The sequence below is a fragment of the Lycium ferocissimum genome, chromosome 3, assembly GCF_029784015.1.
Source record: "Lycium ferocissimum isolate CSIRO_LF1 chromosome 3, AGI_CSIRO_Lferr_CH_V1, whole genome shotgun sequence".
Classification (NCBI taxonomy): domain Eukaryota; kingdom Viridiplantae; phylum Streptophyta; class Magnoliopsida; order Solanales; family Solanaceae; genus Lycium; species Lycium ferocissimum.
In genome coordinates this window covers 41,835,290-41,846,714 of record NC_081344.1, presented here as the reverse complement: position 1 = coordinate 41,846,714, position 11,425 = coordinate 41,835,290, and positions in this window count along the sequence as shown.

The following is an 11,425-nucleotide window of genomic DNA, read 5'->3' as shown; positions in this document are numbered from 1 at the left end:
GGCAACCTTGGCTACCCTACGAATAATGTGATAAGGCCCAATGAACCTCGGGCTAAGCTTCTCTTTCTTGCCGAATCTCGTTACACCCCTCATGGGTGACACCTTCAAGAATACCCAATCACCAATCTGAAACTCTAAGTGTCGACGTCGATTATCTGCATATGACTTCTGTCGACTCTGGGCTGCCAATAATCTCTCCTGAATAAGCTTCACCTTATCAACAACTTGCTGAATCATGTCTGGGCCTATTATTTAGTCTCACCAACATCAAACCAGCCAATAGGTGACCTGCACTTCCTCCCATATAAGGCCTCATACGGTGTCATCTAGATACTATAATGGTAGCTATTATTATAGGCAAACTCGATAAGTGGCAAATGATCGTCCTAGCTACCTGTGAAGTCAATAATACAGGCTCGCAACATATCTTCTAGCATCTGAATAGTACGCTCAGCCTGTCCGTCAGTCTGAGGGTGAAGTGTTGTGCTAAGACTCACCTGTGTCCCAATCCCTTCGGGAATGATATCCAAAAGTTAGCTATAAATTGAGCTCCTCTGTCTGAGATAATAGATGTGGGAACCCCAAGAAGTCTCACTGTCTCCCTGATGTATAACCTCGCATAGTCCTCAGCTGAATAAGTAGTCCTGACTAGAAGAAAATGGGCTGATTTTGTCAGCCTATCCACAATAACCCATATAGAGTCATACTTCCGTGAAGTGCGAGGTAAACCCATAATGAAGTCCATATTAATTACTTTCGATTTCCAAGTTGGGATCTCTATCTCCTGTAATAACCCACCAGGCTTCTGATGCTCAACCTTAACCTGTTGACAATTCGGGCACTGAGCAACAAACTCCGCTATATCCTTTCTCATGCCATCCCACCAATATAAACATCTGAGGTCAAGATACATCTTCGTTGACCCTGGATGAACAGAATAACGGGCATAATGTGCCTCTTCCATAACCTGTTGTCGTAGCCCTGCAACCTCAGGTACACACAATCTGCCTTCATACCGTAGCACTCCATCAGGTATAACCTTGAATGGGGTCTTCTCCTTTTGAAGAGTTGTATCTCACCGGAATTTGCTATAACCGTAATGATACAAACATGAAAGTCCCAAGGCGTAATATCCTTCTGGTAAAGTCCCTTTATTCGATGATCCTATTGAATGCATAAGTAGTCTAACACACCCCAGGGCTATCGTAGGAAACATATAACATATACTTATATCATATTCAGAGTAATTGTCCTATTTGTTCTTAATGACAATTCCAACTCAACATTTCGACTCAACTTACCATCTGTTTTCCCCCAACTGGCCCAGAGTATCAACAAACACACTCTTCTTGCTTACCTCTTACTCCTCTCTTTAAGTACCTAATCGGTTTCATTCCCGACATGTAAATACTTGCAGGTTATATAACCGTTCTTGTGTGATTCGTGAATGGACATCTGATCTTATTCATAAACTTCCCCTTCTTTGGTTCGTTCTACTTTACGTATATCATACATACCAAAACTCTTTTTTTTTTTTTGTAACTTATCTCGTCATACTCTTTTCTTTTCTTTATTTGTCCCTTGATCATCACATCTTATATTCTACAATAGAAAGCTTTATGTCCCTTCTTGTTCGTTACTTATAAATAGCTATATCATTATCAAACGAATCTACTGTCAATTCCTTTGCCTCTGTTACAATATAACATCGCTATCCTTTACAATATTCCTTGAGTTATCCGCTCTCAATGTCATGTTGTTCAAGGTCCTTACAATGATTTTTTGTACGGTCTCAGATACCCGCTCGATTCTTGTCCACTTATTTACTAGCTACTAGTCTCATTTCTGCATAACTCTCACTTTTTTTTAAAGTCTATATCTATCACATCTCATGATTCATCGTTTCAATCCCTACACTTGTATTTTCCGTACTCGCTTCCCCCCTTTAAGGGTCTTACTTATCTCCGTTACCCCACTTCCAATCTCGAACTCATATATCTCTTTCGTCAATTCCTTTATAATACTGTATCATATTCATATGTGAAGTCTTAACGTGCTCATCTTGCAGTTTTACAACCAAGTAATACAACCAACATAGCAATCCAAACAAGGATGTATTTTACTTAGCTCACCCGTTAATTATTAGTCAATGTCTACGTCCGCTCCAATTGACAAATTTTGTCCTATAGGGATGATCGATAGTAGTATGTCTAGCTATTCGTATTATCCATGTAATGTCGCTTATCCCATTCTTCAATACTCAGAATTCACTTATAACGTTACCTTTCCCTTAAACATGCCATCTTTATTTTGAAGGATCTAATTTTCACGCACACCTAATACCTTTTATGCCTCATACTTTTCTATTCTTGTGTTGCACTCAACATTGATTTCAAAACCAAATCATAATCATGTCGTATTTGTCGTTGGCGATAGCCTTGCTTTATTGCTTTATAACTGATGGCCACATCTTTCTTTCCAGCTTATTCCTTTATATACTTTATTTGTTCTATCTTGGTATAGGATATTCGTAGGAGATGCATCTTTTTTTTTTTTTTTTAATATGACTACTTCTCACGTGCGCATACTTTGCATATTTCCTGTTCCTCATATACCCATACTTATTCCTTTTTATTCTTTCCTCCTCAATTTATCTTATTACCTCCCGTTATAATCAATCCTTCATTCCTCACATGAGGAACCCTATTCTTAACTCAATAGCGCCTTGTCCTTTAGAGTATATTACTTCTATACAATCCATTCTTCGCTTCCAAAACTTATTTTGTTCATCCTGATCATCCCCTCTCATTCTTATTATGCTGATCCTTTTCATAACAATCATTTTATTTCATTGTTCATCTTTCCGTACTCTTGGTCTTTTACATCTAGACAAGGATATCACTAGTGATCTCGATTATACAATTCACAACTGTTACTACTGTGCCATATCACTTTTCTCTGATTTCTTTTTCAAGTCGACTTCTTTTTTCCTTTTGCATGCTATCATTTCCGTCATTGTGAAACCTCTATGCTGGATCTTCCCCCAACAAGATTTTATAAGCTTGCTTATCTACTGCCCCATGGCTCGCTTATTGGTATCACACTTGTATTCACTTTTTATTCATGTAGAACATGTCACATCTTTAGTCGTTTCCTTGCTACACTTCACTTACTTTGTATTACAGTTCTTACTACGTTCTCATTATACCCTGATCATAATCAACTCTATAGAGTGCCACTTCTTGATCTCATTCGTTATAACCTTCGTATTTCGTACCCCTGTCTCAGTCATGCTGTTACTTTATTTTGCTAATAAACTTGTCATATTTTACTCGTGCTTATCCATCTAATCAGTACTTCAGTATCACACTCTATTGGAATTACCCTTTCTCTTTTATGTCATGTTTTAGTATTACCAATCTCTCTAATTTACTCTAGCATTTCTCTTTGCCATATCAATGTCGAACTGGCAATCGCTGCTATTTTCAATTCACCATATTTAACTCATCTTTTGTAGTTGTGAACGATACTCCTAACTTAATCCCATCCTGCCATTACTTTTTACATAACATCTTTTCCCGTTCGGACATATTACAAGCTTATACCTTATCTCATTTAAATTCTAGAAAAATTTCGGCAGAGTTTCCTCTATATTTCTTTACTATCCAAAACCTGCACGCAACAAATACCAACAATGCCTCACAAGGCTATCAACAATGAATAGCATCAAGGAGTCATGTAAAGATCATTAACATCATAATAGTATCAAATCTTTATCATAGAACATATCTCATCTCTATCTCATAGGAAACTTTTAATACTCTTTAGCTTTCATCTTTTGGAATGTAAGAAGGTCATGGGAATTACCGGAAAGAAATCACGATATATAAGAATCATGCCTTTGAAGGAAGGGCTAGCCTTGCATACCTTTATGGCGTCTTAACAACTAGCGTTCTCCTTCCAAGCTTACGAATCTACATTCAAGAAGATTCGTACTAGATTAGATCATTTAAAACATGCCTAAGTCTAAACTAAAACGACTACAAGCTAACGAAAATTGGGTAGCACTTCCTTTATTTCAACAACTTTCTCCATATAATAAACAACTCCCAAACGTCATTAACAACACCCGAGACATCATAATCGATAAACTTCTTCAAGTTAAACATTATTCAATTCTTAAAATGCCCTTCAAATGTCATCCATAACCAAAACTATGACATAACACCATAATCATTCTTTTATAACACTTCTTTAACATCATTTACATTATTTATCACAAGATTATGCCCATCTCATATTAAGAATCATGACTCAACCCAACTTATTAATTAAAATACCATTTTCCCCATATTTGAGCATATTCTATTTTCTTCCATAATCCAAGTCTTTCAAATACTCAATATTCTTAGTAACATGAATTAAATGTGAAACTCACCTTTTATCACATAGGAATGGTCTTTGGATGAAAATACTCCACTTGAGAGAAAACCCTACTTCAATTCCAAGGAAATTTCTAGCTTCCATGAACCCTAGTTAGCATCCTTGCACTTGATTCCACTAATTATTGGTGTTTGATCTTTGATCTCTCTTGGATTTGTGATAGTATAATATGGAGAGTATTCTAGAGTTTTCAGGACTTGGAGAGAAGTGAAATTTGAAAATTATGAACATGGGTCGTTTATTTATAGCTGGCACCAGAAAATTTCAGAGGGGCCGTTCGACGGCCGGGTCGACGGTCCATCGACTTGTCTCATCGATTTGCGCTGTAGATTTTAGTTTGCAGAAGCATATTAACGGTGCACAGTGATGGTCTGTCGACGTGTCGACGGCCCGTAGATACTGACTGGTGTCTGTAAAATTTCCTGAAGCAGTTCACATTGTATCGATTCGATCCGTTCAACTTATAACCTCATAAATTACCAGGAATACCTACTGGTACATTTTTACACGGGGTAAGGCACTTTCTATCCTAACTTCCTCCAAAGAGCTTTCTTCTCTCGCCTCAAATGTCTTTGGAATCTTAACTAAAATCATTAAGTGTCCCTTCTTACTTGTAGGGGCATCATATACACCTTAACTTGTATTAGTCTATTCACCGCACAACAACCTGAAATTCAAAGGTGTAACATTCTCTCCCCCTTTTAGGAACATTCGTCCTCGAATGTTAAGTTCTCGGGGATTCTATAAAAATTTTACCAGAGTTTCCCCTGTAATATGGCCCTACCATCCTGTCACAGCGACCCAAAATAACACCGCTTCACAAGGCTACAACATCAACAACAAGAACATAGCCACACACAACCTAAAACAGTAAAGGAAAGCTCTACATACCTCTAGACAATAGTGTCTCATCTTCAACCTCTTCTTCTGGGGGTGGAAATAAGTACTAGTATTTGGACTTCATATCTTCTTACGCTTCCCAATGCACCTCTTGTATTTCTGCGCTCCCTCATGATACCTTTATCGAGCTTATATTTTTAGTTCTTCTTTCACTACCCCAGAACCATTTGGGAGGGCAGTAAGAAATCCTCTCAGAGTCATTTAATAGTGTTTCTAAATCTGGCTTCAAGATGAAATTTCCAGACTCCACTAATTTGATACTCTCCCATTCGTGCAAGCTTCATACAGCCATCTGGATATATCATTTCCAGATCATCTTGACAGGTCTTTAAAGGTCTAACGTACGTGCTTCTAACATGCCTTTGAAAGCTAGAAAATGAGCTCTATCCGCTTATCCATCTCAGAATGGGGGGTTTATTAGAATGACCTATCTTTCCCAGATCTCTCGGAATGCGTCTATCTTCAGGTACCGGTAGAGAGCCAAGCATTTTATCCTGAAAATTTTCCATAGATAGTTTATATGATTCTTTGCAATTGCAACCCCTATCTCAGCTTTAGGTTCATCCTTATTCTTGATTAGTGCCACGAAATTGTCTTACACAAGTTTACTCCCAATTATTTCTTCACCACAACCTCTCGCTTTCAGTTTCTCATTTAAATCCATCTTACTGCATTTACCTCGCGATGCGGCTTTAGTTATTTCGTGTTTGAGTACTCTAAGCTTGGGAATTCTCGTATCACCCCCACACTTTCTCTTCGAAACGATCATACATATCTGTTTCTCTTCATTGTGGGTTGCTGCCGTCAAGTATTCACATACCTTCAAATAGCTCATCTCCATTTCACTCTTCTTCTATTGTTAACTCTGCATTCTTCCATTAGCAAGACATTACCAAATTCTGAGTCAATTTTTTTTTTTTGCCTTCAAGGCTTTCCCTGTACAATGCTTCCCCAATCGTTATGCAACATTGGAATTTTTGCATCTATGTGTCTTGCTTGCGGTGGCTATCCCACTTGACTTCCGGTCTTAGTCCATCATCCACCTCTCCCTCTAATCTAAATCTTACTCTCATCGCCTGTATCTCCTCACTATGAAATCATTCGCATGAGCCCTTATTGTATGGAAATACTATTTTATCCTTGTCTCTCTGACGCTTAAATTGAAGCCGCAATGCTCACGTGATGTATCTTCTTGATACTAATACCGCTCTTTTGTCATATGCCCATCCTTTAACTCTACCTCATAATCCACTGTCACGCCCCGAACCATGGCCTGGGCGTAACACGGCACTCGGGCCTTGCTTGCATGTGTCCGATCGAACCTCATGGCTTGCTTGTCAACATGGGCATCAAACAATATATCTATGTGACGCAATTTAAATAAATCATGAAAATATAATTTGCGGAATAAAGTCTTGAAATTGTCTCATAGCATGTAATTTCATGAAAACGTAATAGTACGCAAACATGAAAGCATAGCGACTCTGTGAACTAATATCTGTCTATGAAACCTCTAAAGCATGTACGAATACTAACTACCAAGACATGGCCCGGACTACCATAAGCGCATACTAAATATAGACTCCGTGTTGAACCCGAGAGGAGTGGGGCTCACCAATAAGCGATAAGCGAAGTGATCCTACGCGTTGGTGTATGCTCTGAAAATCGGTACCGCACCGTGAAGTGCGAGGCCCCGAGCAAAGGGACGTTAGTACATGGTGAATAGTACTAGTATGTAAAACCTGCTTTGAAACGAAGAACATGGCACAACGTAGGTATAGGACATGAGCTGAAACGCATGTAACTTGAACATGAGCATGAAACGTGAGTAAAAACGAAAACGGTAATTCAATGAAAATACATGTATATAAAACTTCTTGTAACGTGGGGAATGCTATAGTGTAACCGACAACATGATCGGTACTTGCGCCCTACCGGAGAACACTCACACCTTGCCGGGGATATGAGATTTAAGTAATAATAGCATGTAAGGATCAAAGCTGCATAATGAAGGTGTTGCCTTCTTGCTGACAACCCTTATCCTACGGTGGCGACGTAGTTTCAGGCTATCTGAGCCTTCTCGGTTAACTAAGCAATCCCAAAAACATGAACATGATATAGTTGGCTAAGAAGCCCATGATTTTCGTGAAATAACTTGTAATCATGATTTCACGAAATAACTTGTAACATGGTTTCATGAAATATCTTGTCATAGTCTTGCAAACATGTTCTTGATTCATGAGTAATAACAACAGTTCATAATTATATAAAATAATTGACTTGAAAACATGCATGTGACTTGCTACATAAAATCATAAGTTTTCATATAAACATAATGAGAACACATGAGGAAGAATTCATGATTCATGGATTAAGCTAGGGTTCCTAATAACCATAATGGAAGATTAGGAATACAATGACGAATATAGATACAAAGTTCATGTGTATAAATACATAAATACGGGCTACCAATATGTTGGTTTTAATGCCCTAGGGTTTGAGCTTCATGGATATCAAGAAACGGAGCATGGGGAAGAACGTAGAGATTTCCACATGTGGATGGAAGTTCTACATACCTTAGTCGCTCCAAAACTTTGAATTAAAGACTTGAGCTTTGAAGAGGATTTCCAAAATCTTGAATGCTTAAACCTTGGGATGGGTTTTTCTTGAAAACCCTAGTTTTTGAATGATAATATCTTGTTTAGATTATAAGGATAAGTGTTAGAATTGAGTTGGAATAATTAGAATAGGCTTACCTTGGTGTTCTTGATGAAGGAAGAGGGTAGGAAGTCGTTCTAGGGCTTGAAGGAATGAAAAATAATGATTTAAACTAGTATGGACGAATATATACTGTCCTGGGAAAATGCAATTTACGTCCAACACTGTGCTGGCCGTATTTTCAGTTTACGGGTCGTAAACTGCTATACGGGTCGTATTTTGCGATATGGACTGCACTGCGTCTCTTCTAAAAAAATGGCCATAACTCTTTGCACAGATGTCCGTTTGACCCCCGTAAGATACCGTTGGAAAGGTATTTCAATTCTCTACAACTTTCATCAAGGAAGTTTTCTCAAATTCCAAACACGTTTTGAAATACGGGCCGTAAAGTGAAATACGGTCCGTATTTAACCATATGACCTCAAAATGTCAAATTCCGGAATGTTCGGAAATTCTTGGTTTCGGTTACGCACTGTTCATGGCGTAAATTGGAATACGACCCTTGTTCATGGCGTAAACCACCATATCACAACCGAACGGAAAAATCTCAATTCCCCATTCTTTATCGATTTTCTAAGTCTAGGATCGTGGTCAAAACTTTCATTAAAGGTACGAGGTGTTACATCCACCATACTGTTGTACAACTATCATGTTGAATTCTCCACCCATCTTTCATTCTATGGCCTATATCTTGTATTATCTCATTCTTACGCTTCCGGCCTCCACATTACCTCGAAAAATCGAAGACTACTTCTTTGATGGACTCTTTTTGGTTACCGTTTTGTTGACATAGCTATTAAACCATGAAGGAATTGTCTTTACCTCAATGTTCTTTCATTAATTCTGTCAATACCCGTAGATCATCCCGTATGTTACCATTTCCATCGATATAGCTCATAACCCCTCTATACTCTCTAAGCCAAATCGTCCCTAAGTTCGCTCTCGCTTGGCTCACCTTTCCTCAATAACCTCTCCCTGGGACATTTACCGCAATGGGGATGCAATTCTATTTGATGCGGTCCTGACAGACGTATAAAGTCAGTCCGTTGGTCATTCACACCCAAACCTTGTTCCTCCTTTCGTCTTAACCCTCATCCTTTCCTCAAATGATTTCATTCATTGGACAATAGCCCTAAACCTATTTTAGAGTACCATTGGTTTATCTTTCCTTTCTTCTCTTTTCTCTCAGAACACTATCCCTTGATAAAACTGTAACTCAAGGTTCAACGTCAATCCCTCGACACTCTTCTCCGATCAGTTCACACAGCCATAAGAGTATTGTACTCTGTTACCCCAACATATTAATAACGGGGTCACACATGGTTCTTTTAGAATTCTTGTATAGATGTTGTGTAAACTCGCTCTTCACGCATAGGGTATCTTACTTGACACTTGATTCCATAATTCTCATCATGACTTAATTAGCCACACTGTCCGTACAACATGATTCAAAATTTCTATCACTTGTCATCCTTTTGTTTCACTGATCAATCTTTTCTTATCTTCGCTTTCTCTCATATCTATAATAGCAATCCCTGTTGTATAATCATTCGAGTAAATTCCAAGATATATAACCTGAACTATGACACAGAATATAACTGAAGTCGTAAGGTTACCCAATTGCCAGGCAAGGAGATTTTGTGAACACATCTCTTTTACTCTCTTTCCTCGAGGTTTCACCGGGGTTAATAAGGCTGCCTTATAGCATAATAAAAAAAATTCTCCCGCTATAATCATCAGGCGAAGTCTGGCTTAATAATCTGATTCGGCGTATCATGCATCGGCTTATATGTATACATCAAGTTCATTTCATAATTCAATCTTCCAAACCATAAAAAGGACTAGCCGAATTCTTCTAACTCGCAACTCCTTCTGGGATGCTTATCTCTTTAATTCTCCTTAGTATAAAGCTTCTTTCTATTCCAAGCACATCACTTTCCCCTTCTCAGGTTACTTATTCCATCCAAACCTATTCATCATTCCCTCAGCTTAATACATACTTACTGTGTTTATTCTGCATTTATCTACTAACTCCGTCCTTAATCACTCATCTCTAGCCCCTTTTTCTTGCTTCTCGCAACAATCCTGCCTACCATTCTCACAACTTCCTTTGGATTCCTGGAAGAATTTTGGCAGAGTTTCCTTTATAAACATAACAATCCTGAACCTTCACACAACCCAGAAAACACATCCCATGCCCTAAATGTCACATATAGAAACCACATATAATATACAGCTCAACAGCACAAAGCTGACTATTATAAAAGGGTATAAGGGTATAAGTAATAAGGCTTGTCTCGTGAGTTGTACCTGCACAATCTTTTTAAAATTCCATTATTTCACATATTATGTCAATCGACTCTTTCTTCATGGAGGTTTGCTTACTCATAAATCATAATTCTGGCTACCACTGGGTCACTGTTACACCTCCCATGTTATTTCAAGTAGATTTTGACTTATTGGCGGTGTATACCCTCGGTTCAGTAGTCCGCACCAGAGCTTGGCTCATGAGAAACTTTACGTTGTATATGTCCGAGAATATAAGTAGGCATCCTTGACATTACAGGGGAGTTGGATGTGAAACGAATCGAGTCGAGCAAGCGAAGCCGATTCGAGGGCTGCTTTGAAACCGATCCGCATCGACGGCCACGTCGATGAGCCGTCGACTAGCACCGTCGATAGGGTTCAGAACTCAGATATTTCAGGCGGCGGTTCGTCGGCGCATGTCGACGAGCCGTCGACCCTGCTCGTCGACCCGCCGATCTGAAAGTTTCCAACCCTATCTATAAATATAAGAACCTACATTTTATTTCATTCTTTTCTACAAAAATCAGATTCTATATCTCTCTAGAACCCTCCCTTTATTTTCACAACAATCTATACCAAAAATCCAAGATCAAAGCCAAGAATTAAGAGATTCAAATACTAGGAACCCTACTAGGGTTTGTGGAGAGTGAGGACTCCTTTGGCATACAAGTAGAGGATTCCATTCTAATGGAGTAGAGTGACTCAAGACCTATTTCCAAGTGATTAAGAAACGTGGGCATTGGAGAGAAGCATCCAAGTGATAGAGTTAATGAATCATTAAGGCATGAAAGGCTAGTCCCTTCCTTTTAAGGCATGATTCTTATGAAACGAATTCCCTTTTTCCTTCCATGAGTTTCTTACATTCTGGGAAATATGAGTCAACATTATATAGAGATTCTTAATCCCATGGTATGACAATAATTATTATTGATAAACCCACCTGATGATACTAGTTCCTTCAAGGTGAGGTAAAATGATTATGATTTCCCCATAATAGAATCGGGGGCTCTCGACGTTACGTCACCCCGATGTGATCATAGATTATCATGGGACTCTA